Genomic DNA, 27814 nt, shown 5'->3' with positions numbered 1-27814 from the left:
CAAAGTTCACTGTGACCTTATTTCGCTATTTCATTACACCTGGCACCAACACCCTCTTGGACTCTGTGAAGAACTAATTTAATTTAGATCAAAGGTCAAAGGTTAAGGCCAGTGTTATCACACATTCATCCCATTCTCATGGATGCAATATCTCAGGAACACCTCGAGGGAAGTTCAAAGTTCAACCAAAGTTCAAATTTGGTGCAAACCTCTGCTCGGACTTTACAGTGATCTGATTGGAATTTGGTGATCAAAGGTCAACGTCACTGTGACCTCACAGTAACACATACGATTAAATTATGAAGTAGTGACATTTTATACTTTACTTAATACATTTTATTGAATTCATTCAAAGTCTTCACTCCATGTATTATGAGTCTGGACACATATGGATGTAAACTGCAACTTGAGGCAGTATTTCTAATTTTCTACTTATTTTAGTAAACATTACTCACAAAATGCTCAACACAAAGTATTTTAACTGGTTGCCACAGATTGCTTGCAGTGTTTTTATTGTTTATAATTTGTATAAGAAGGGACCAATACTGGACAGAAAGCATGTTCGCCAGAGTCACTTGCAAAAGGCAAAATAAAACATTTGTAGATTTACAGTGGTATTCAGAATGTGGCACTGTTCTCTAATGTGCTCACATAAGGGTTATAATTTGGACGCTGTTGTTGCTTTGACTTGCGTTCTGGTAGGTTGCCAGGCCTATCAGCGAGTAGAAGTAACAATAAAGTTTTGTAGCTGTGACAAAATCTCCGTCAGCTATCACGCACAGGGACCATATTCTTTTTGGCTGGATACAGTTGTGTTGACAATTTAAAGTAAATTCCTCAGAGCTGTTGTCTTTTCAAAACAGCCTTAAGGAAGAGACCTTAAATTCTTTAAGCCATGTTGATTTTTTTTCGCCTTTTGTCTAAATTTAACAGCCGTCTAAACCGAAACTGTTCTCTGTAGACTCAATCTGTCACTTGTAAGATATTCCTCTGTAAGTCTGCTTGGTTTTGTTGTTGGCACATGTTTTGAAGATATTTGGGTTCCCCACAAAAAAGGCAAATCTCACCGAGTGATATCGTCTCTCTCTATCAAACACTGATCCAAATCTTTTATTTGGTAGACGTTAGCTTCTTGTAGTTGATCTACGTGGGGAATTAACAGCCGTAATGCACACAAAACACATACCAGAACTCTTTTTGAAATAGTTGGGAAATGCCAGTGCAGAGATGACTCTTTTATCAATCAGAGGGCAGCCCTTAGGCTTGATAGTCCAATTTTTACCATAGACCTTTAACAAGCTCAGCTTTAGACCTTTTGCAGTGACTGACTGACATTTGATAATGATTCTGTGACATTTAGACCCCAAATCAACACGTCTGAGCCCATCTTAACCATTTTGATTTATCCTTTGCCTTTAGAAAATTAGGTCTGTTGCTAATTTGTCACAAAAGTGATTAGACTTGTGTTAACCCAGGTCACATATTCTCTCCTGACATGGTGTTCTTCACAGGCTGCTTCCAGTGTGTTTAACATACTAAACACGGTACAGGACGATGTGAACACGGTGCTTTTGCTGGGTCAGCTGTGACACCAGTTTGGTCTGCGTTAGCTTTGCCGGGGGGGGGGGGGGGGGGGAATCAGGCTCTTTATGGTCTTTGGTCTTGTTGAACTGTTTGAGTGAATATTTGACATTTTCCCTCAGATGAAAGCCTTCCAGGGTTCCAGCTCAGGCTTGTTCTCTGACAACACCGACTCTCCGCTGGGACACTTGAATAGCACTTCGCTTTACTCTCCCTCCCTGATACGCTCATCCTCTGATTCTCAGTCTCTTTTTCATTTCTACTTTTAGTCTGTTGTTTCAGGAAGTATATTCCTCTGAAATATTTAACATTGTTAGCTCAGTTCATTTTCTGTAGGCTATATTTGTCCCACTACCCTTCCTGATAATTCCCAATGTGGCTGCTGAAGTGAATGAACGGACCTAAATGGAAATTCTGTCTGTTTCCTGTAAATAGCCTACTCATTGTCTTAAAGGGATAATTTGGATTATTTAAATTGGAGTTCTATGAGGTACTTACACACAGTCAGTGTATTAGATGGAGGTCGACACGCCCCAGTTTGCAGAAGCAGAGAGAAGTACCAGCACAGAAGCTACACAAAGTACTACTGTGGACGGGGTCAGCAGCAAATTGTATTTAAGCTACTTAAAAAAGACCCATCTAAAAAAGATCAATATCAGTGTTAGTGTTGACTATATTTAGAACATTTTCACAGCCTTGCTTTGCCATCAGACAGCCTTTTTCAACCTGAAACAGCAATTATATGAACCAAATATTGCTCTCCCTCACTCAAGCAGATTCACTTGGAGTTGTTGATCTACTGCTGCCTCAACCGATTAGTTTGTTTTTGTTATTGTGTGACTTAAAAACTTTATTTGAATTCACTGTCCACAAGTCACACAATAACCAAAACAAACTAACTGATCGAGTTAGTGGTAGACCAAAAACTCCTGTCTTCTGTGAGTTAAAATAGCTGATTTTGTAAACGGAGTTTGGTTGGTTTGAAGAGAGTAATTTTTGACACACATAACAGCAGTTTTCTGTCAGAAAAGGCTGTCTAACAATAAGATAAAGCATCAAAAATATTCTAAATATGCACACACTTAACTGATATTAAGATGTTAAGTGACTAAAATGTGTTTTACTGTTGACCCAGTCCACAGCAGGACATTGCTTAGCTTCCTTCACCGGTTCTCCTGCCGTGTCTCCAAACCTGCCAGTGTGCTGACCGCCATCTACTGTAGATAATACACTGACTTTGGATAAATACCTCAGATACCACCTCTTCAAATAAACTGTGCCTTTAACCGGTTGTATCTGGCAAACTGAAGGTATTTCAGTGAATCAAGGAGTGATTTGTTGGTCAACCAGGTTTGAAACATGGTAATTATGTGTGTGTTGTCACTTAATGCTTGTCAAACGTTCATCAAACAGTTTTAAATAGGTTAAGTGAGGATTACTGAGCAGTAAAATCTTTCATCATTTCTCTGATCATGAACATGTCAACCTCTATTTTGTCATTGTCGTATAATTATGTTTCCATGGCAACTTCTTCCAAGCCTGTAAGTTCAGCCATGCATACGTTTTCTTGGTCTTTGGGGGAATTTGAGGTGAAGACGAATTCTCCGGTGCCTCCACTGACATCAAAATTATTTTTATGGAAGAGAGAAAAAAATGTTTTCCATTGTAGTTTGATCCAGTATGCAAATTGCCACCATGATCCTCCTCTCGAGCTGCTTGGCCAGAGCGCACACGCAGTTTTCTGTTTGTCAGCGGTTTCATGTTTTTTTTTTGCCCACAGATAAAATCAAATGTGAGCAGGAAGGCAAGAATCCAATCACAGTGGCCACTTGAGATGCATTTGAGATGCATCTAAATGTCAGGTGTGAACTGCAATCTGTCTCAGCTGGATCAAGACACATTGTGGATATGAGACCTTCAGTCTGAACAGATTCCCATCCTCCCACCAGACTATAGGCACTTAATTGCACTCATGCACAGAGTTATAAAGCTGCATTGTTGTTACAGAACATACAAGGTCCTATAGCCTTATCTCAGATTTGAAAATGAATTATTGTTTAGATTTAGAAGCTTTAAGTATAAGCTTAAAAGTATTATGTTGCCCAAATGGTCCAATCCCCTTGTGTACCCGGGTATTTGATACGATAAGTGGATATTAATGGGTGTATTGATAATCTGGCAAAATTGACACGTATTGTAGCAGAGCATTAACCTCCGCTCGCTGCTTGTTGCTCACATTGCAGTTTTCATCCCCTCAGCCCATCTAAACGTGCTCTCCTCCCCTGTAACTTTCCTACCGAGGCGGCAATTTTCTATGTAAATTCCCTTTCCCCGGTCTTCTTCATTTCCATAGCAACACCGTCAAAAGAGCTGACTGTCAAAGGTATGCAGAGTCAGCACCCACCGTGCCACAAGAGAGGAGAGGAAATATTATCAGGAGTTGATTCTCATTCTGTGTGCATGCACGTGTGTGTGTGTATTGATATGCAAACGCAAGAGCGAAGCAAGGATTGCTAATATTGAGATGAAGGATAAAGCTAAAAGCGTTTTCCTGTCTTAGAAATCGTTTCTGCTTCTCTTGTCAAGTGTCTGTCAAACTCAGGAAAAAAAGCTTCCAGCAGTGAACTCAGAGAGGGTCTGACATCCCTGTTGTCACAGTTTGACTGACATTATCTTGACGTTTTTCTGCCTTGTGGGACAATAAAAGCAGAGTTAATGTATATATGCTTTAACTGATAATAACGTGATAATAACGGTTATCTCGTTGGATTTTCTTATGTACTTCTAAACTCTCCCTTCATGTCAGCTGCAGCACAGATTAGATATTTAAGTTGTGTAATGAGAAAGTTCAAGAATGGGAGAGTTAAAAGTCTGTGTGAGGTTTTCTTCCAAACACATTATACATGTTAGAAAATATCAGCTGGAAACGCATGAAAAGGCTGTGAATGTAGGACTGAAATTTGGAGTTAGACCAATAAACTGTTAAAACTGCATTTTTTGGTGGGTGAATCTGAAATCATGGCTCATTGATACACCGGAGCAAAACTACACACAGTGTAAAAACAAAAAAGTTGAGAAAACGCAACTATTTAATGTTTTCAATTGCAATCATCTAATTTTCAAGCACCCAAATAATGACAAATCAGGTCCACAGGTCAGTGTGAATCATTTTTGAAACACAATCTTATGCAGGGTTTCTAAAACTCAAAGATTCAATTTTCTCTGATGATGAAAAATAAATTTGATCTAAAGATTATAGGTTGCCAAAACATAAGCGTCTAATTTTGATTAAAACCTCAGAAATGTGGTTAATGCAGTTGCCTTGAAATGAAGAGTTGTCTCTACTGTTATTTACAATAAAGTGCATTAGCATTCAAAAAGCAAGTGATGAGAGGACCAGTTCTTCTAAGTATTCCGGTTCAATTCGTTCATCTGCCACGAGTGAACTGACTCACGAATGGCAGGCAATTACTGCCCATTTCAGTTCTGAAGCTGAAGGAAAAAAAAAATTGCCATCCTGTTGCAGACTGAGAGGAACGAGTTCATTCCTGGGCAGGTCACTGTTCTCTGGCTCTGGTGGCTCAAACACATCTGTCTGTACAAGTCCAGTAAATCTGTGAGACAGAGCATATTTCAGGTCATAGTGGTATTTGACACTTGAGACAGTGGACACGCCCCCAGGCTTTCAGATCGGAGAAAACTGCTCATTTTTTCTTTTTTTCCATTTTCTTTTTTATTGAAAGATTAAGACATATAGCAAACAACTGGTACAGTATTTGTCTTTGCTTTCATATAATATACTAATAAAATAAAATTATTGACAATGATGGTTAAAAAATAGCCTTCAAACATCAGATCAAAAATAAGAAAAAGAAATGAATATGTGCAAAATAAAATCAGATCAATTCTAATTCTCATGTGTAGTACTATTCTCCTTGTACTCTATCCTAATAATCATATTCAAATCTTGGTCATAAAAACCAAAAACAAAACAAAAAAAACTGTTACCAGTATACCTAAAAAAAACAAAACACACAGAACATTTCAACATCTGTAGCTGTGAACCAAGGGGTATTTTAATTTAAATACTTTATCAAATAAAGTCTGATCTAATTGGAGTTATATACTCAATCCAATTTTTCCATAGTTTCTTGAATTTGTCCTGTTGTAATCTAAGAGAGAATGTCATCCTCTCCATCACATATATATCATGTATTACATTAACCCAGTCGTCAACTGTAGGTACCTCTGTCCTCAACCATCTTCTGGTGATCGCCTTTTTGCTTGCAATCAACATTGTCTTAAACATATATTTATCCCCAAATCTTGTAAATGGTATATTTAATTTTCCCAAATACAATACCTCAAATGTAAGTGGAAGTTCGACCTTCATTATTTTGTCCATACATTTCTTAAGCTCCTGCCAGTATCTATTAATAAGCGGACAACCCCAGAATACATGAAAATGTCCAGCTCCATCCACTCCACATAACCTCCAACATCTTGTATCTTCATATTTTTTCTGTGCTGGTGTAACAAAATATCTTATAATGTTTTTCCACCCGTATTCTCTCCATGACATTGAGCAAGTTGTTTTCCACTGTTGTTCATTAATTTCTTCCCATTCACCAACTGTTAAAGCAATGTTTGCTTCCCTCTCCCACCTCTCTTTTATATATACTGTATCATTTCCTTTCAAATTTTCTACCCCTGTATATAATTTTGATATTAATTTCCTACCCAGATTTGACTCATAAGCTGAGGTGAATATTCTAATAATTTCTGATCCCCTCCCATCTATATTTTCCCCTTTTATGATTTGCTCTAAATAGTGTCTCAACTGCAAATATCTGTAGAAATCTTGATTGGTCAAACTAAATTGTTCCTTTACTTCTTGGAAGCTTTTGATTTCTTTGTTCTTTAAAAGCTCCCAGTGTATCTTTGGTCCCCTTTCCCATCCTTTAAACCTCTTATCTGTTCTATTTGGTATGAAATCAGAATCATATGCGATCCATCTTAACAACTTACTATGTACTATTAAGTCATTTTTTGCGATTAATCCAAACCATATCTTAAGTGATACCGCCAGCCACGGATTTGTCTCCTCTCTAATATGTTTACTCAGTTTGTTGTCTACTATTATAGCCTGTATAGGGACCCAGTCTGTGGTACTAGTCTCAATTTCTTTCCATCTTGCTGAGTAGGAGGGATCACATAAATTTAACAATGTTTTAATTTGTGCAGCTTGGTAATAGCTTTTTAAACATGGGAGAGCAATGCCTCCTTTACTTTTGGGTAGCTGCAACGTTCTGTACCTGATCCTTGGTCTCAGTCCTTGCCAAATAAATCGAGAAATCATTTTATCCCATTCCATGAATTCCTTATCTGTTACCTCCACTGGTAAAGTCTGGAACAGGTACAGTAACCTTGGAAGTATATTCATTTTAATCACCTCCACTCTTGTTATGGTACTCATAAATGGTATTAGATTCCATCTTCCGATATCAGTTTTTATTTTAGATAGTAATGGGGCATAATTATTAGACTTTAATTGGCATAAGTCCTTAGCTAAATTGATTCCCAGATACTTCATTGATTTGGATTCCCAGTTAATTTTATATCTTTCTCTAATGGTTTGATCCGGTCTATAATTGAAGGTAATGACCTGAGTCTTTTGGACATTTATTTTGTAGCCGGATAGTACTCCATAATCTGTGAGAGTTGACATAAGTGCTGGAAAGGATGTATTTGGGCTGGATAAATATATTAATACATCATCTGCAAACAATGCTATTTTCTGCACTCCTGCCCTCCCCATATCTATACCTTTAATATTTTCATTTAGTTTTATCCAGTTGCTTAGGGGTTCCAGAAAAATGGCGAAGAGGATAGGACTTGCTGAACAGCCCTGCCGACAGCCCCGTTCTAATGTGATAGGATTTGAGAGACTCCCATTTACCTTGATTCTAGCCGTTGGCTTATTATACAGTGCTTGTATGGTCTTAATAAATGTTTCGTGAAAGTTAAACTGCTCCAGCACCCTATACAAGAAATCCCACCCAACAGAGTCAAATGCTTTCTCTGCATCCATCCCCACCACTACTGATTCTACTTGTTTTACTGTTATATGTTGCATTACATGCAATGAGCGCCTAATATTATCTTGAGTCTGTCGCTGTTTTATAAAACCTGTCTGGTCTAAATGGATGATTTTCGGCAAAATGTTTTCTAGACGTCTGGCTACAATAGCTGTAAACAGTCTATAGTCTTGGTTAAGGACACTAATAGGTCTGTAATTGGAGCATTCTAACTCATCCTTTCCTTCCTTTGGAATTACAGAGATGATGGCTTCTCTCCATGAAGGAGGAATTTCTCCCTTCTTCAACACCCAATTAAATGTATTCTTCAGCAACGGGATTAAAGATCCCTTAAGTGCTTTATACCATTCTGAGGTGTACCCATCCGATCCCGGGGACTTGTTAGCCTTAAGATTTGTTATTGCCTTATCTATTTCTTCAGCTGTAATTTCTGCTATCAAATCCTTGTTCTGCTCTTCTGTTACTCTAGGTAAATTTAAACTCTTTAAGAATGAATCTATCTGGGCTTTGTTGTTAACTTTTGGTTGGGTATATAGATTCTTATAATATTTTTCAAAACAATTTTGGATATCTTCTGTTTTGTACATTATAGATTTACTATAGAAATCTCTTATTTTATATATACTGTTTTTTGCCTGTTGCTTTTTCAATTTATAAGCCAGCAATTTTGTTGATTTACTTCCAGCCTCATAGTATCTTTGTCTTATGAACATAATTTTTCTTTTAGTCTCCTGCGCATGAATATAATTTATTTCTGCTTTCTTTTTTTTTATTTCTTGATTTATTTTTCCATTCAATGTGTCTTTATGTTCCCTTTCTAACCTCTTTAAATCTGTTTGTAGGGTATTTAGTTTAATCTGTTTCACCTTTTTTAAATATGCTGATTTGGCAATAATCTTCCCTCTCAGGACCGCCTTACATGCATCCCACAGGACGGGTGGGGACACCTCTCCATTATCATTTTCTTCTATATATGTCTGGATTTCTTTAATAATTTCGTCTTTCATTTGTCCTTTTAATACATTTGAATTTAGTCTCCAGATTGTTGTTTTCCTCTCATTTGTCAGATGTAAGGTTAGATATACAGGGCTATGGTCTGACAAATCCATTATTCCTATATCACATTTTTTAACCTTATGTCTATCCTTTTTGTACATCAAAAAGTAATCTATCCTTGAATATATTGTGTGTGGCGAGGAAAAGAATGTGTAATCTTTACTTGTAGGGTTCAGTTCCCTCCACACATCCATAATACCCAGTTCAGACATCAATCCCTTGATTTTTTTGCTTATAACAGTCTTTTGTGTCCCTCCCGCAGAGGAGTCCAGTTGTGGGTTAAGTCTTTGATTTAAATCTCCTCCACTAATCAAAGTACCTTCTACCTCTGATGTCATCAGATCAAACATCTGTCTGTAAAATGTCCAGTCTGAGCCTGGAGGGGCATAGATGCTAAGAAGGGTAACCAACTCTCCCTCCAGTCTCCCCCTGACCAAAATGTATCTTCCCTCTTTATCTCCAATCACTTTTAATTTCTCAAATGAAATCCTCCTTGATATTAAAATAGCCACCCCTCTCCTATGTCCTGATTTGTATGATGCAGAAAATATTTGATTATAACCGTCTCTCTTGAGCTTCTCATGCTCGTTCTCTGTTAAGTGGGTTTCCTGCAAAAATATTACACCTACCCCATCCTTCTTCATCTTGTTTAGTATCTTTCGTCTCTTAATTGGGTTGAGTACTCCATTTACATTGTAGGAAGCTACTTTAATCAAGTTTTTTTCTGTTGTCATTCATTTTTTTTATACCTCCTCTCTCGTATCCACCTCCTCTCCTCCTTTCCACAACCCCCCTTTTGCTACAGAAACAATAATGAACGATTAACAAAGTAAAAATATTGCTTGGAATGAACAATATCCAATACAAAAACACAAAAACCTCCTTAAGTGAGGTCTTTATCACGACCTTAACTGAGCCCTGTTGTTTAGTCAGCTCTGAGGGATATCCTCTGATTCCTAGGAACAGAGGGCCCTCAATGCTAAAATTAGCATGTTCCATATGTCCATAAACGGCTCCATAAAAAGCACTCCCGACGTTATAAACTCGCTTCGAGGAAATAACATTTTTAAATCAAGTCCCACATGTTATGTATGAGTCTAAACCTGTGGCTCATCTCTGTGTCTCTTAAGTGGCGCTTAACGTTACCTGAAGACAGTCGGACCATCACCGTGGTGTCCCATGTATCATCAGTCATTTCCATCTCGAGCTCTCCTGAAGGCTTGCAGTTTCTGCTTATACCCATGTTTCGCCTCCCCTGGACCTTTTCCATCCTTAGCTCGACTTGTTCTCCACGTTAATCGTTCAATCTTCTCCATCCAGTTCTCCGCTGGTTTTATGACCGTCACCTGTAAACCTCTGACAACCATGTCCTTGGTAGCCTCCTCCGCTGTGTTGTAGGTGCACGTTTCTCCCTCGTAGAACACCCGAAGCTTCGCTGGGAAAGGTGTCTGGAAACGAATGTTCTTCTCTTTCAATACTTTTTTTGCCTCGGTATACTCCTTTCGTTTTTTCAATATCTGCGGAGCATAGTCGTGATCCAAGAACACTTTTCTCCCCTCATACATGAAGCCCTTTTTCTGCCACGCTATCTTAATAAGTTCTTCCTTGCTTCTGAAGCTTAAAAGTTTCACTACAATAGACCTTGGCGGGGCGTCTTTTGGAGGTCGCGAGGCTAAAGCACGGTGCGCTCTTTCAATCTTCAACTCGAACGTCTGCGGTAACTCCAGCTTCTCCCTGAGGAGAGTTTCAACAAAAGCCATCATTGACGGAGCATTTTCCTCCGCTCCTTCTCTTACACCGTGAATCCTGACATTTTCCCTTCTCGAGCGTCCCTCCTGATCCGTCATTCTGGCCTCAAACAGTTTCTGTATCTCAAAGAGCTCCCGTGTGGCATCTTCTATGTTCTGGATACGTTCCTCCGTTTCCACAATCCGTTTTTCAGCATCATCTATCCTGTTGTTGGTCCTTCTGATGTCATCTCTGATTTCCTTCATGTTTTCCAGGTTCTCACGGCGAAAGTCTCTTATCTCCTGTAGAACTGTCCCCAGGTCTGCCATGCTTTGGGTGGTTCGTTGTGTTTCTTCTTCGTTTAGGTTCGATTGTCCCACTGGCTTAGTTTTCACTCTATTCAGCTTAACGTTAGCTGTTTCTCCCGCTAACTCCACTACTTCTTCCGACTGCTCTGATGACTCTTCTGTTAGTTCAGCTAGCGTTAGCTCTCCTGCTAGCTTGGTTTGCTCACTATCGTCATCGGTGTTTAAATCCACGTTTTTGGCCGGCTTTCTTTGTCTTCCTCTGGTCATACTCAACGCCCTTCTTCAGAATTTCTTAAATTATCTCACACTTTGTTAACTTTTAGTTTTACAGGGCTTTCTATTTATCAATGTCGGGGAGCTCGCTCTCTATGCTGCCGCCATGTTGGAGGTACGCCCTAAATTCAAACTGCTCATTTTTTCACAACTTTCAAATCTAATTTTATACACTTGGTGATTTTCTTTAATTATTAAAAATTGGCTGGATGGTTAGAAACATGTTTCTATAGTGTGACAAACTCAGATGACACTTATTATTCTTTTACATAGACCTACAAAGACATATAAAGACAGACATATAAAGACGGACGTGTCTCCACTTCCTCCCACTGAAAAACTGAAACCAAAAGCACTTGCATCTGTACAGTTTTGAAGTCCTGCCCAAGTAATAACAATAATATAACAAATTAAAACCCAAATTATCAGAAAAGTGATCACTTGAACACATGTCAGCATGGTAAGAACTATCTAAAATGACAGAAACCGTCTTGAAGGGGGCGGGCTTTATGACCTATCCTGCAGCCAGCCACCGGGGGAGAGCGAGATTCACTGAATATAAGGAGCTCCACCTCTAAAGTCTAAGTATCCATCCATGCATAAGAAAAAGAGAGATATCTTTACTTTGAGTATAAGATTCTTTTCTTCTATATTGATTTTTTTTTACTGTCTTTATTTCCTTTATTAGTATAACAGACATCAGTCACTTTGTCACTGGAGGACATGAGGTCCTTCTGTCAGCCTCCCTCTCTCTCCATCATCTTCATTGTAAACAGCAAACTCTGTGTATTTGTGCGTCCTTTTGTGTTTTATCACAGCTGACAGGCGGCCCCTGCCGAGACACAAAATTCACTCAGGAGTTGATCTCCCCCTCTCCCTCCCTCTGTTTCTCCCTCCCTCTCATTAACATTCAAATTGCCTCACCTGCAGCACTCTCTGGTAGTTGAGGTGGAGTCAGAGTTTAATTATTTTGGACAGTAATAAGTATTCTTGGGAGGCACTTTATGGAAAGATCCTCTTTTTAACACCACGGCGACCCTGGAAAAATGTGCCGTTTCAGTGAATGCATTCGTCTGTTCCAGAACACCTGCTGAGGCTCAGTTTTACCACCGTTTTCATACTTATTCAGATGTATGTCACTTCCATGTAAAACTATCTGTTACATTGCTATATTTCCCCCCCTGAGGCGTTCTGCCAGGAAATGTTTTTATACCTTGGAGACATTTGCATTTTACACCTCAGTGAGTGCCAGCAATGCTTTCTCCTGCTGTAAGTCAGAGTTATGAGTTCAGAGTCTGTGCTGCTGGACAAACTATGCAAAGAAGACACTCTTGTAACTTACATCAAACACTTTGGTCCTGTGTTTTGTGCTTTTTCTCCTTTATTTGCATATCAGACAATATGGAAAATCAATATTGATATATATATGTATATAAAGGCCATTTGTATGTCACACAGTCTCTCCTCTGCTTTCACTTCATCTTCCTAAAGCTCCAAATAATCATTTAATCGATTAACTGTCAAATACTGAATTAAATGCCAGCTGATAAATGATTAATCAGTTTGAGCAACGTTTTGAGAAAAAAAGTTAAAATTCTCTGGTCTCAGTTTCTCAGATGTGATTATTTTCTATCTTCCGCAATAACAATAAACAAAAAATCTTTGTGTTGTGGACAAAACAAGACATTTGAGGACATCATCTTGGGCTTTGCAAAACACTGATTAGAAAGTGGAGGAAAAATATTGATCACTTCAGCTAATCAATGAATCGAGAAAACTGAAAGATTAATGGACAGTGAAAACAATTGTGAGTTCCCCTTCTCTCTTCCCCTCTTGTATTCTCCCCTTTCATTTCCTTTCCTTTCCTTTTTTTTCCTCTTTACTTTCCTTTCTACTTTACTTTTCCACTCCTTTTGTGTCCCCCTTCTCCTTTTCTCTTCCATGTTTCTTTCCCTTCCCATCCCATCCCGTCCTGTGCCGTCCCGTTTCCTCTACTTTACTTTCCTCTCATCTTATTCCCTCTCGCTTTCTTTCCTTTATCTTTTCCTTCTGTCCTTTTTCTTCCTTTGCTTTCCTTTCCTCTCAAGTCCTTGTCTTCCTTCCTTTCCTCTTCCCCTTTTCGTTTTTTCTTCCTCTCCTCTCCTCTCCTCTCCTCTCCTCTCCTCTCCTCTCCTCTCCTCTCCTCTCCTCTTTCTTTTTTCTATTCCCTGCTGCTCTTTCCTTACCTCTCCTTTCCCCCTTTTCTTTTCCTTTTTTTTCTTTTCTCTCACCTCCTTTCCTTCCCTTTCCGCTCCTCTCCTTGTTTCCTGCCATATGCTTTGCTTTAATAATTACTCATTTGCCTCCTCGAGCCTGTGTTTATTTTTCTGCCACCCTTCATCCCATGTTCTCCCTCCCTGAAGCAAAGTTATTAAACAGAGAGAGACTGAGAGAGAGAGACTTTGACGGAGAGTAGAGAGGAGGACAAGAGCAACCATTCACACAACAGCAGGCTTCTTAACCACTGAAAGCTGTCACCTCCTCAGAGTGCTGTGTGTCTGTGCATGTGTTGCCTAAAGCCTCTCCAATACAGCTGTCAGGGCAGCAGCCTGCAGACGGGCCTCATTCAGCTGACACCCAGACACTCGTACACTGGCCTGCTCTCTCCATATTTACACTCCTCAGTCAAGTTTTTGCCTGCATGTATTTATTAATTCATGAAGTTAAATATCGCACTTCTGGGCCATTTTTACTTTGTGGAAGTGTCCTTGAGTGCCTTTTTTCTTGAGTCATGCAAAAGGAAGACTTTCACTTCATAAAGGAGGTCATACTAACACTATATAAATGTATAGTTAATGTCTGAAAGATATTTATAGTGCTGCAGTTTCATATAAAGAGCAGTAGATGTTGTATGGCACTAAAGAACTCAAAAGGAATCTGCAAGAAGCAAAAATGATGCTTCATAAAGTTTCTTTGCTTACGTCAGTGTAGTTATCAGTTACTTTTCAAGAGCCACATGAACCACTCTTCATTTTACTGAAAGGAACATATGTAAAATTTGAAATAGTCTGCATGTTACTCCAGTTATTTTCTGCCAAAACATTGGTGAAGAGTGCCAGTAGCAAATATAAGGAGATGAATTATCATTAAAACCAAATTATGACTGGGGTGCTAACTGCATGCCAAATTAATCAGAGCACACAAGGCCAAATTGGCTCCGAAGTTTCCATATGTCCAGTTACTGACAAGCAAAATGGACTTGCAAACACATCGAGCTGCAGAGAAAAACTCCCAGCAAACATCACGGAGAACATTGGGGGCAGAACTGCATCGTGGCCCATCGTGTTGTTCAATATCGAGCCTGTTTGTAACCAGTACGTCACTTGACCCATCTCTCTTCTGCTCCACTCTGTGTGTGTGTGTGTGTGTGTGTGTGTGTGTGTGTCTGTCGGTGAAACAGAAAAGAGCGAAAGAGCTTGACTGTAAATGCACTTAAGAGTCTCTCACTGAGCTGAAATGAAACAAGGGCACATAAATTAGGTAAACAGCCTAATATAAATACTAACATGACAGAATTGTCCTTCGATGATTTTGAGACAAAGGTGGCCACTTAAATGTCCACTTAAAGTCACTTAAATGACAAAATCACGATTTGACAGACAAAATGCCTTTATAAGAAAATGCAAAGCAAAGATCGTGACAAATTTATTTTGGCACAGGAATACACATAAAGACATTTGCAGATTGTGTAATATTTCTCTGCACATTTCACTCTCCTGGCTCAATTTTTTATTTTACAATTACCAACAGATGGGTCAGAACAATGCAGAATTTTGGTTTTTTTTTCACCTTTGGCAGAAATTTCAACAAAGGTGGCAGCCAATAATACAAAGGTGACCCACTTTTGAATTAGATATGCAGGGAAAACCCTGGATAACTGTCTTTTACCTTCTCAACCTCATTTAACAAGGACTGTGCAAAAATCTCACTTATAATTTAATTTAATTTGTACAAAACTGTTAACAAATTTGGGATTTTTAAGTGACAAATTGTTATCTAAGACCCCATTTAATTAATCATCAGTTGGCCATGTGTATGTAAATAGAGTCTTAAAAATAGATGTGCCAGTTAAGAAAGTAGCAGATTTATAAATTAGAGACAAGAAAAGGATTTGAAATAAATAGAGAATGAGAGGAAGAGGAAGAGTTTCATAGATGGATGAATAGAAGAGAGAATTGGGGAGGAGGAGGAGAAAAGAGGAAGAAGAAGAAGGAGTTTCATGATGTGCCCTGGAGTGATGGGTTTGTCGGCGAAATGAGGAGGAAAGGCGAGGGAGGAGCTGATGAAGGGCGTAGGGGAGAAGAGGGCAGCGTGTCAGGGTCCTGGAGGATGAGGAGGAGACGAAGGCAGGCGGAGGTGTCGGCACGCATGGCTCAGTCTGTCCCCACAGACGTGACTGTAATCTGGGCCACATGCTCCACAAGGCCTGCTGGGTGATTCATCTTAGTTAGGGAGCTGTCCAGGGGACTCTCTGAGGGCTGCAGCACATAATCATACACACACACACACACACACACACACACACACACACACGCACTGTTAACATGTATGGTTAAAGAACTGGAGCTGGAAACTTGATTGGGTGAACACACACACACACACACACACACACACACACACACACACACACACACACACACACACACACACACACACACATTCACAGCACACTCACTCCCACATAGTTAAAATGTTAAAATCCTTGTGGGGACCTTTCACCTCCTTCTCCTCTCTCTAAACACAATCTAAACCTCATTCTGTATGTGACTTAAACACTAATATGAGCCTAAATTGATGTAATTTATCTTTGTAACGCCCTATACGAACACACGTGTCCCTATATACCTGTCAGCTATAGTCCCATTTTGTAGGGAAACAGGCTGTAAGTTATTCTCTAATTACAAACATATTAATGTTTAAAATAAAGTAGAAATAAACCTGCAAAACTCGTTAAATTCGGCACCTGGGTCAGTGGCCCTGTGCTTCAAAGTATGACGCTGTAGATACGTGCAAAGCTCGGCGGTTAAGTTAGAAATAATTAATATGCAACATCTGGATAGACCTTCACAATAAAGGCACAAAAACCTACTTGGTTAGGATTAGGAAAAGATCGTGTTTTGGGTTAAAATAAGTTAGTGTTACTCAAGTTCACATACAGAACGTAACTTAGTAGGGACGTAAGGATACATCGATCTGGATCAGTGTATCGATTCAGTGTTCAACAATCCAGTATGATCGAAGTGAAAAAAAATTAACAATATCCCCTTCTTTAAGATACTGCCTTTTTTTTACAGTTCCCGTGGCATGTCTGTGTCACAGACGTCTGGAAGAATTCAGTCATAAAATTGTCTAAACTTAATTTATTTGCTTTTTGTGTTAAATGGACATAAGATATAATCTGAAATCAATAGCAGGCCCCTAAATTGAATCAAATCGAAATTGTTTTGTGGCAGTGATTTTTTTATTTAAAAAAATCAATATAATATTGTATCGTGATGAAACTTGTGATCTACACCCTGATAACTAGGATAAATTAACATACACAAGTAAAAAAAGAGTTGGTTCTACATGGGACACAAACCCCGGCCTCCTGGGTGAAAATCCTGTGTTTGTTTGACTCGTGCATCCACCTCATCTCCTCTATGCGGAGGGAACTTGTCGCTGCAGAACCATACTTTGAAGCATAGGAGCACTGACCAAGCTGCCATATTTGCCATATTAGCTGGATTATTCATGTCTGAGGGTATAACAGTGCATTTTTGGCATGTCTCCTTAAGAATGACTATAATGGCAATAAAGCAGTTAATACAATAGATGCAGATTAACTTTCTGCCAATCGACTAATCGTTTAATTAGCTAATCGTTTCAGCTCTAAAACCGTGTTTCAGGGTCATTGTCCTTATTCTAAATCAGAGGCTCCAGTTTGTTTTATCAAACATTAGTTTTGACGCAAATTATCAGTTCAACCCAATTATTTTAACCAGTAATTTGGAAATGACAACACTGGAGAATATATAAAAGGAATAAATAAATTACTCCCTACGTCTTTATTAGGCTTTGCCTCATGAATACCTTGAAAACCAATTGGTTTAGATAATTGGGGTACACTGGGGATTTGTTCACACCCTGTCTTTTTGTGTTGTTTGCTCTGCTCGACTCCTTTTTATTAATGTTGCCGGGTCCCCGCATCTCAGTAATTAAGTCGGTGAGAACTGTATTTTCAGCCCGTGGCTGTTTGGAACGATGGCCAAACACACACACACACACACACACACACACACACACACACACACACAGACACACACACACACACACACACAAAGAAGCCTCCAGAAAACTTTTGTTCTAAAAAGGAAAGCCTTGTCTTGATCGATGCCTTGGATTTAATGCGTTCTCTGCATTGTGTTCTTTACAAACAGGATTGGTGTTCTTCTATAGGGTATACAGTGGATCAATTGCACACTTTGTTAAGAAGCCAAGTTTTTGTGAGCATTAATATGTTGTGTTTCCGCGCACTGCAGGGGTTGGCAGTGAGGTCATCTTTCTGTTTCTGTTTACTGTTCCTTTTGTTTTTCTGAAATCTGAAACTCTGTTGTTACAGAAACACAGAACTGTCAGTGACAGGGCGTGCATTGTGTTTTTACGCCTCATTGACAGCTGTCCTCTTCACATTGTTGACAGTGGTGAGAACTAATCCATACCCTGTGGAAATACATCACTCCTGTTTGTGTAAAAGCTGTATCGACTTGGCCTTTCTCGCTTGCCTATACTTCATTTAGCGACTTCCTACAGTTAATATCCCACAACGCCTTTCGATGGCCTCCAGATAACTTGTCAGGGCTCCAGCTACGGGTTTAACATGTACTTTGAGGTAAAAATAACAACATAAATGACAAGAGATCAAGTATTTAAGCTGTCAGTTTTGGAGAAACTGGACCTCCCTCACAAGTGGTTAGTCTAGAAACAGATGTTCTGATGTTAAACTACTAAAATCTGCTTTCTATTGAATGTTTTGGGTGGTTGAAATTGTTTCTGCTGCCTCTTATTTTCTTTGTTCTGGAAATATCTTGAAACTTAAAGCTAGACTTCTAATCTTAAGTCCAGGGTTAACCTTAAACCAAAATAGAAACCTTACAATACCACACAAAGTCGATGTAACCGGCTGAAATGTCTTTAGTTTATATGAGCACACTAATTACACGCATAAGAAAACTTGAGCTTTACAAGGCGAACTCCCCGGTGGTACAAGTTGCATGCATGTAACTGCATCTTAAATGGTCCCCGTCTCCCTTTCTCTTTTCTCTATATCTCCCTAAAACACGGACTTAATTCATATTCTGTGGATTTAATGACTTTGTGGAGGGCAAACATGGTGACCAAGATTTCTGGAGGAAGGAAAATAGGGCAAATTTCTTTTTTCTGTTTCCCTTTCTACCTCCTTTCCCTTTTCATTACTCCTCTCAGGAGCTGTAACCAGTCCTGCTGTGTCTCTGATTGTCTTTTGATGATTCTCTGACCTGAATCATCGCTATTAGTTTGTTTTTTGTCAGGTAATTACCAGTTTATTGCTGCCGTCCACTGTCATAAATGTGGCTGAAAAATGACTGCTATGATTATTATTATTTAGCTTTGTGTTACATGTTGCAGAGACGTTCAGATTTGAGGCTAATATTGGCTTTTAGAGGCCTGCAGTAATATTAATGGTTTTATCAATTTTCCTAGAATTGTAGTGGAACAACCACTTTAACTGTCTTTTGACTTTCCAGTAAAGCCCAAGATCCTATTACTATTTCTTCTAAAAAGGATAAAACTTATTAAAATGTGCCTTTAGAGAATCTGAGCACATTTAAGCCTTAGCATTTTCACCAAGTACAACAAGTAAGGGAGTCATCAATCAAAAAATACCCAGGTATTTATAAGAACTTCCCTCAAGAGTAACCACTGAAGAGATAGTTTGTGACCTATTCCAAGAGTTGGTCAACAACAAACTTGATCTTGTTTGCATTTTGAATAAATTTCTGTGAAATAGAATGATTTAAGAGGGTTCATTTAAACTGCTAAAAAGAGCATTTAGCAAGTATTCAGTGGCTTGTAGAAGCAGTCAGCTATATAACAGTGTCATCAGCATAGAAATTCAAATCTGACACGTTGTAATCCAGATTATTTATATAAATAGTGAACAAAAGTGGACCTTATACAGAGCCCTGTCGTACACCCCTGTAGATTGACCATCATATCTAATGCACTGTGATTAATTATTAAGGTAATCAAAAAATATTTGGGTAGGAAAGCTTCATGCACTCAAAATGAGTTTGTCTGAGGTGCTTTTTGGTTAGGGACACGTGTACATAAAAATCAGGGGAAAAAAATCTCCAAGGCACACTCTTTTAAAAACGCTAAAATGCATTTATTGTCATGGCATGGCCACGTTAGACCTTAAAACAAACAGACGTGTTTAGGCATCAAGCTTTTGTCAGTGAGTCCAAGGCTTGAAACTGAAACACGTTGCTCTAAGTTCTCACAGTAAAGGCATTTTGATTTTTTTTTAAAGACAGTTCCTTGGCGTTTCTTCTGATTTTTACTTCTGTGGTAGTTTGAAAACTGAGTGACGTCCTCCTCTGTCCTTCATTCCTAAACGGTTGATGATGATTTTCAGTGGCTTCACTCTAAAATAGTCCTACTTTGCAAAAGTCACACACCTTTAAAGCCTGCAGATAAAATCACCGCAGTGTCTCCAGTGAAACACAGTATTAGATTATATTTCGATCGTTAATTTCCTGACTGTCAGCAGGTGAGACGACGCCACAAAGTTCTTCCTGCTGTCACTTCTTTTATTCGTTCAAATATTATTCAACTTCTTCTGTTATCCAAGGTCGATCTCAACATGACAGGCACTCAGAGGTCCAGTACTCATTAAAATAATAATCATGCGCCCTTAATAAATGCTCCGATAGTGATAACTGATTCATCCAGTTACTTAGGTTAACATGCAGACAAAAGCACACAATGCTAAAGTTGTTCTTTTTCCTGATGGATGCTTTTGTCAGAAGTGCCCGTGTGTGAAACATGATTATCACCATCAGCCACGAGCTTCATGTGTGTTCCTCCGTTTGTGTATAAGACAGTTGCTTATTAAAGCTTGTTGGCAGTTTGCTTGATGGCCTTGGACGCAAGGTGTGTTTAATTTATTCTTCTGTGCGTCCCTGGGAGTGTTTTTATTCTCCCCCTCAGTGTGCTCCTGGCATTATTAAAGACATTAATCACTGGGATCTGACGCCTTGTTTCAACACAATCCTTCTCCCACAGTGTAGCCCCAAACACACACACACACGCACATAAACACACACACACACACACACACACACACACACACACACACACACACACACATAAACACAGTGGTGTAATTCAGTGTCAACAAGTAGCACCACAAATCTTGGTTTGAAAGTGAATGAATGAAAATACAGTAAGATGAGATCGTGTGAGGGAGCGTATCAATGTTTTTACATTTTTTATCATTTCATTATTACCAAAGTCTACGAAAGAATCCATAACCTCCAAGGTGATATTTTACAAGGACCTTGTGATCTGACTTTTAGATTTTTCACATTTTTCCAATATAAACAATGTCCATCATTGTTTATGTCAGTGGTTCCCAAACTGAGGGGCGGGCACCCCTTGGGGGCGTAGAGCCGCTAAAAGGGGGCACGGATGACCAGAGGAGAATTTTTTTTTTTAAACCCGCTTTTTAATCTGTTGCGTCCCCAGTTATTGTTAATGATTGATAATAATTATGGGGTGGGATGTGAACTGTTTTTGGCATCTGAAGGAGTTTGGGAACCGCTGGTTACTGATGCTTGAGCACGGCACAGAGCACATGAGCTGTGGAATTTGGTGAAAGTGCTCAAATTAATCATTATGAGTCATGTTTTAAGGAAAAAATGTCCAAATTTTTAGATTTCAGCTTTTCAAATGTAAATATTTTCTTGATTCTTTAGTCCTCTAACAGTAAACTGAATATCGTTGGGTTCTGGACAAAAAAAAAACAATGACCAACATTTTATAGACCAAACAATTACACTAGAAAATTATCAACAGATTAATCAATAATGAACATACTTGTTAGTTGCAGCTCTGTGTAAACAAGGTTTCCATCTGATCATTTTCACTTCACTTTATTTTCTGTTTTTAAAATGTAGAATATAATACTGCACTTCTTTCTCATATTGTTTTAGTTGACACAGTTGGGTTTTGAGAACAACCTCGTGGACTAATTCAGTTGAAGTTTAATCTGGCATTTGTGCTTACAAACAACCTACTTCTCCAAACAGCATGAAATGTGTGATTGTCAGATTATATACTCTAATTATGTAATTAAATGCTTAAAAAACAGTTTTTAACTGCTGTGAATAATATTTATTCTTGATTTTGTTTTTCTTAAGCCTACATCAGCAGCATGCTACCTTTACATGCTTTTTAGGGCTGGCAAGTAGCACATTAGAGCCTGACTGATATATCAATACATAATGCAGATTTTCTTTTTTTTAAACTCCCCAATATTGGTGTCAGCATTGGCCCCAAAAATCAAATATCAGCCAGGCTATAGTTAGTTTTTTTACTGGACTTTAAACTGAGTTGATTAAAAGTGATGAGAATGAATCAAACAGTAAAGATGCAGGCTGAAGAACCAAAACACACTAAGAGGAAACTGAAAGGAAATGCAAGGTCACTTCATTTTCTCTGTGGGTTCTTCACTGTGAGTGACGCCTTTCAGAATACAGTCATTTGATCCCTTGTGAATATAAAATGTTGACCTCTACCTCCGACTCCTACTTGTTGTAACAGTCTTTTTTCTTTTTGGGCCAGAGTTTTGAAAATCCAACATACCTGTCATCCTTCACACAAAGTTCTGACTTTTGCAAGGGGTCATTAGTTTCATTTAAGATCCGGTGAAGTGAGTCTCAGCCAGTCGAACCATGAATGAAGATGCTTGTATGGGGTTAGGCAGCTTGACAGGAACCAAATACATATATTTTTTAAAACGTTTTTGCAGCTCAGTCTCTACAGTCACATTTTTTTTCTAAAAACAGCTTTTCAAAATCGAGAAAAACAAGTTTTGTCATGACTTTGGTGTTTAATTTAATGTAGATGCTCAAATGTTCATGACTTTGTTCGCGTGTGTGTTTGTGTGTGTGTGTGTAAAGTGTGTGGCATCTTTGTCAACATACGGACCTTTTGACATTGCTGTTTCTCGCCCACAATGTTTAAATAGTTTAATCCCAGACTGTCATTCAGACATACATTCTTTATTCCTCGTGAATATCATATTTCTGTTACTGCTCTTCTTATTCCAGCTCACAGTAACCTTTTCCTACCTCTGACTTTTGAGGGAAAAGCTGTCGAGTTGCCGCATTGTTTTGACAAGTAGCCTCTTGAGCTTTTCTTCTTCACAAATCTTTTCTCCACCCTGCCCTCGTCTCTCACACCCTGCTGAGTGGTAGGTCCTTTGGGAACAGAGTTGCCAGCTTGCTGACACAGTGTATGCTACTGTACCACCTCTGTTTTTATGAAAGATATTACTACACTGATGGAAAGATGATAACACGAGAGGTCTGCATGCTTGTACTTGTAGTTCATCCAATCCAAACAAGATTGAAGAAGATAAAGAGGGTAGCAGGGTTGCTGTCCTAACTTTAAATGCTAATTTGGTGGATTTGTGACGACTTGTTTTGGCTTTAAGTGATAAAACTTTATCAATACTATTCATATAGTACATTTTAGAGTTATTTAGGAGGCTTAACCTCATTTTGTGTTCAATATTTTAATCATGTTTCAAGCACTAGCGTTCCTTTGTAATTAAATCACGTAATTCAACATTCAAATGTTTGGTGAGTTAATGCAGCAGTTATAATAGGCATTTAAAATAGGACTGTCTTCTGCAAACCTAATCAGATTCATAGTTAGTCGGCTGTGTCAGATCAGAGCCGTGTTTGATTTGCAAATGCAGCAAATCAAGTAAGGCTGATTTTTTTTTTTTTTAAAGAATGCAGTAAAACAGCGTTGAGAAGTTTTGCTTGGTTTCCTTCATTTGTATTCCAGATTCAAAAGCCTTTTATGTGTGTGTGAACGTTCCAGCGTCGACGCCTCCACAGATTTTTTAAACTGCCTCGTGGATGTAAATGATGTCCTTCCTTTAACAAGTGAACTTGTTTCCTCAGGACAGGACAGGACGGGACGAGATAGGCTGTTTCTATTCTAAAGTTAAACCACTTAAGGTTTTATTTTTAACATTTCTCATGGACTAAATCAATGGTAAAGGAGCGCTCCCATTTAGGGCTGCAACTAACGATTGTTTTAATTTTATTTTTTCATTTCATTAATCTGCTGATTATTTTCACAATTAATCAGTTGGTCTATGAAAGGTCAAAAAATTAAGTATCTGTATGTTCCCATTTGACCTTGTGTAATTATAATAGTAATTTATTTTTTTTTTAAGAAAAGAAAAGACGAAAAAAAATTCTGACATTTAAATGGCAAATCTTTACATTTAAGAAACTGAAACAGACAAATGGTTGACATTCTTGCTTGAGAAATTACAAAAATGACTTCTAAAAAGAGCAACACTTTTTTTTATGGAAAAATCAATTAATTGACTTATTGTTGCAGCTCTCCTCCCGTTCTACATCAAGGGATAAAAAGGTTTTATACGTGTGGATTGCAATAAAACTAAAACAGACATGGCGTCATTCTCACTCTTGTCAGTGGGCAGCAGCAGCAGCAGTTCAGGTCAAGCTGCTGAATCCTTGGCAGCAGTGTCAAACAGTCCACCACGTCGTCTTGGTCCAAATCCCATTCTATCTTAACTGCTTGACTAAACCCTCGCCAGGAGCCAAATATGGAAGTACTTCGCTTTTTACAGCCAACAAAATCAGACACCTAAGAGACATCATAACCCCTCAGCTAAAACTGCTACAAAGCTGTCTGGTCAGATATGCTAAGAAAAAAGCTAAAACTGGAAAATCAAATTCAATAACATTTCTAACTGACAGGTATTGTAAGAAAAAAAAAAGTTTTTTCATTGCAGCAGAAACATTTCAGAATGAGACCAATAACATGATTACGACTAGTTTGAAAAAGGTCAGCAATCAAACATGATGATTATTATGAGTCCACAATCAAGCATTAATTATGTTACAAATAGTGCCAAAAACAAGAAAAATGTGCTACACACCCAAGAAACAAATCCTAAACATTATAACCTTGAAAAGATCATGTCGATTCACATTAAAGTGTGTTTGGAGCCCATTTTTGTAACCGTGGAGGTTTTTCCCTCAGTTTGGCCAGATGCAAACAACTCCATTCAAGTTTAAAGGCCCATTGGGACATTAACTGGGTTTATTAGAGGAATATGGCAGTAATGGAATATATTATTCATAAGCATGTTTAATTAGTGTATAATCAACTGAAAATAACATTTGTTGAGTTTTCATTACCTTAGATTAAGCGGTTTATATCTACAGAGATCACTGGTCTTCTTCCACATAGTCCGCCTTGATGCACCGCCGTGTTTCAACTAGGGATCTGCGTGATCACTTGTCCGCATCAGAAATACTAGTTGGTTAAACCATTTATTAGTATTTTATTAATGTACAACACCATTTAACTGTTACTACAGCCACAATGTAGGTTGTGTCAGAATAAACAATGTGGAGCTACACTGAGCAGCAGCCAACGTGAAACACGTTTAGAAAAAATAACATATTTAGTTGTTGTCATGTTTTGTAGGATAATTAGCAATGTGCGGCTTCAAACGGCTCATATACATGCAATATTTGTGGACAATGTTTATTATTAAATTGTGCTCAGGTTTGTCTGGTGTGTCTGTTTTCTTATGAAAGGGAATTCGACAGGAAAATTAGTCACCTGGAACACCCCTATTTTCTACAGTGGCCCAGAAGGGACAAACCAAACTCAAACTCTAGACACGGCTTTTTGCATTTTGCCTGAGTTTCACAGCTACAGTTGGCTTTCCTTCACGCTTGGAAGGGAAGGTGAGACGAGGTGTTGCAGTCTGCAGACCCACTGCTAGAATCCAATAAATCCTACACAGTGGTCTTTTAAGACAAAGGTCAGAAATCATGTTGCATTTACCACAAATTCACTTTTCAAGGACATCATCACCCAGTTTTATTCAGGCTCCAGATCCAGGTAATTTGATCTTTTGCTCTTGCTTTACAGTTGAATAATCATGAAGTTATTTAAAGCAACGCCAGGTCTCTGCACGCACCAGTGGCTCCAAGTGGAATAGAGGGAAAAAGTTTAACTTCACTACTCCAAAAGTGTATAAATTTATGGTCTTTATACTGAAGCACACAACACAAGCTCATGTTTACCAGCTCAGCCTGTGATGTCTTATTCTAAAAGATACCGATAGAAGGAGAAAAACCTCAAAGGTTAGTGAGTCCAGCTTTCTCTGGGTGGAGAGCCGACTCACTGCTGTTTAGGAGAAGTTTGTGTTTTTACTTTCAAGATGTTGCTGAAGTTTCATCACCTCTAGTAAGCGGAGAATCATTAAAGCATCCAAATTTAATTCACTTTCCTCAGAAAGTTTTTGTTTTTTAGCAGCAAAAATAGAAACTTTAGAGAACTTTCTAGTTTGGGTAGTGAGGCAGTAATACCCAAATGTACGAAAGGGAAACACTGCTGGATGTTGTGAATGTGCAGAGTCCAATCATTCTGCCTGTTTAGTTTCCACAAACTGTAATTAGTCATGTTCAATCAGATATAGGCTGATTCTTCCAGACTTGTTTAATTTCACTGGTAAATTGGCCAGAAATTCATTTCTGCAGCATTAAACTGGTGTTAAATTGTTTACATCATGCCTTTTGAAATATTCAGTGGATGTGCCAGAAATGTTTCCTCTTCAGCTCCAGACTTAACATCTCATTTTGAGTTTTAAGGCCTATTGGAATTATTTTCACTGGAAGGTATCTTATAATTACGTTTTTACATGCTGCTAGTGACTGTCTAAGAAACCATACGGTGTAAAAAATCTCTGTAATTTCGCTCAAATTACAGATGGAAAACATTGATGTAGCTGCGAGCAACAATAAGGCAGCCAGGGACGGATACTGGCAAAAGATAACACGGACAAAAGGAAGGAGACAGGAAAGAGGGAAAGCCTGGAATAAAGGGATAAAGAGAGTGGAAGGAAGGAAAGAAGGACTTTGCTACAGGTGTCAGCTATGAACATCTTCTTCTGGGAGCTTTACATCAATAAGAGTTTAGATTTTTAAACAACAGTATTGGTGGTAAATTCTGAAAAACTCACAACAATACATTTAGAATGTAAATCAAGTTTTGAAAGAATTTGACTTGTGAATTAATTATATTTTCACTTTTGTCATGTAGATGTCCTTGTCAAAAGTGGCCCAGGATGAAAACACTGGCCTCGCAACTGGAATTTATCCGCTGGTGTTGTACTTTGACTGGTGCTGCTGCTCCCAGTGGCTATTTTTAAACCTTCTCTAAGACTAGTATTAACCAGAATGCTTAAATGTCCTGTTTTTCTGCATTCGGACTGGAATCCCGCAGGACCCAGTGCAAATCTCACAGGAGCAGGCGGTTTTATGTTTGTTGTGGTCAAAAAATAAGCTGTAGGTCCTAGGATTTAGCCCGTGTTGCCAACTTTTTCGCCAGTTTTGGCGACTTTTCAGACCCTCTTCAGAGTAGTGAAGTGTACGGTCTCTCTGCCAACAGCATTGGTGTAGGTGTGCCTCCACCAGGGTCTCTCCCTCCCCATCCCCATGTTGCGCTGAGCTGCAGGCATCCCCAGCCAGTCTTCTTCCCTTTGTACATGTTTACTTCAAATATTCTGTGTCCCTGTAGTGAGCAGAGATGAACAGATTTCTGTTTAACTGAATGAATGTAATTAGAAGTTAGAGTGTAATTATGCCCTAGAACTTAATTTTGCCATGTTATTATCAACAATTATGCATCTCTCTATTAATACCACAGTTTTCCCTGAGGGACAGGAAATGACACAAAATCAAAGAAACCTTGTTACTGCAGGGGTCAGAAATCTGTCAGGAGTGGAACGAACACATTGCGGGAGCAGGCAGTAATAACCAGAAGTCCATCAGGATTGAGAAAACAATCCCATGCAGGGCTCTACTGGGATGTTTGTGGAACTATAATGTTGTGTTGGCTAGCAGTATGGGGATAAAACTTGGTGTTCACAAGGGACCACCTATATGGAATATTTTGTGGCCACAGACTAGTTTTTTTGTGGCCATGGGGCAGTGATTAATATCAAACCCTGCTATACAATAGTGAATGGAATATCTTTGGAGTTTTGCGCTCCTGGCCAACAAGCAATTCAGAACATAATATCATGGGTTGTGGTGAATGACATTAAGCAATTAGTCTATTAAAGGAGAAACATGTAATCTATTTATTGTACTTAGTCTCAGATGACCTGTCAGGTCATTTTACGATTAAGGAAACATGCAAAGTTGAAACACTCGCTTGTCCAGCAACGATGCTGTAGCCAGTATGTTTTGTTTGCTTGTAACAAATCATCATTATTCTTTAGAAGGAGTAGATCTTTATGACAGTTAAATTTAGAATATTTATGAATATGTTAATGGAGTCTGGCAGGCAATCACTGAACTTGAAGAGCAGTGGGCTTTTGTTTTCAGGATAACAGGCTTAACTTTACATTAACAGACA

The 27814-nt window shown here is 38.6% G+C and overlaps 1 protein-coding gene across 1 annotated transcript in view; it reads left to right on the top strand.

The window, feature by feature from the left end:
• The window catches only part of man1a1 (mannosidase, alpha, class 1A, member 1), a 187076-nt gene that overhangs the window by 115992 nt on the left and 43270 nt on the right, over positions 1-27814 (top strand). The gene's annotated exons all lie outside the window — the stretch shown is intronic.

Source organism: Lutjanus erythropterus, chromosome 15 (assembly GCF_056507025.1).
Source record: "Lutjanus erythropterus isolate fLutEry1 chromosome 15, fLutEry1.hap2, whole genome shotgun sequence".
Classification (NCBI taxonomy): Eukaryota; Metazoa; Chordata; class Actinopteri; order Lutjaniformes; family Lutjanidae; genus Lutjanus; species Lutjanus erythropterus.
This window is presented reverse-complemented; position numbering and strand designations above follow the sequence as displayed.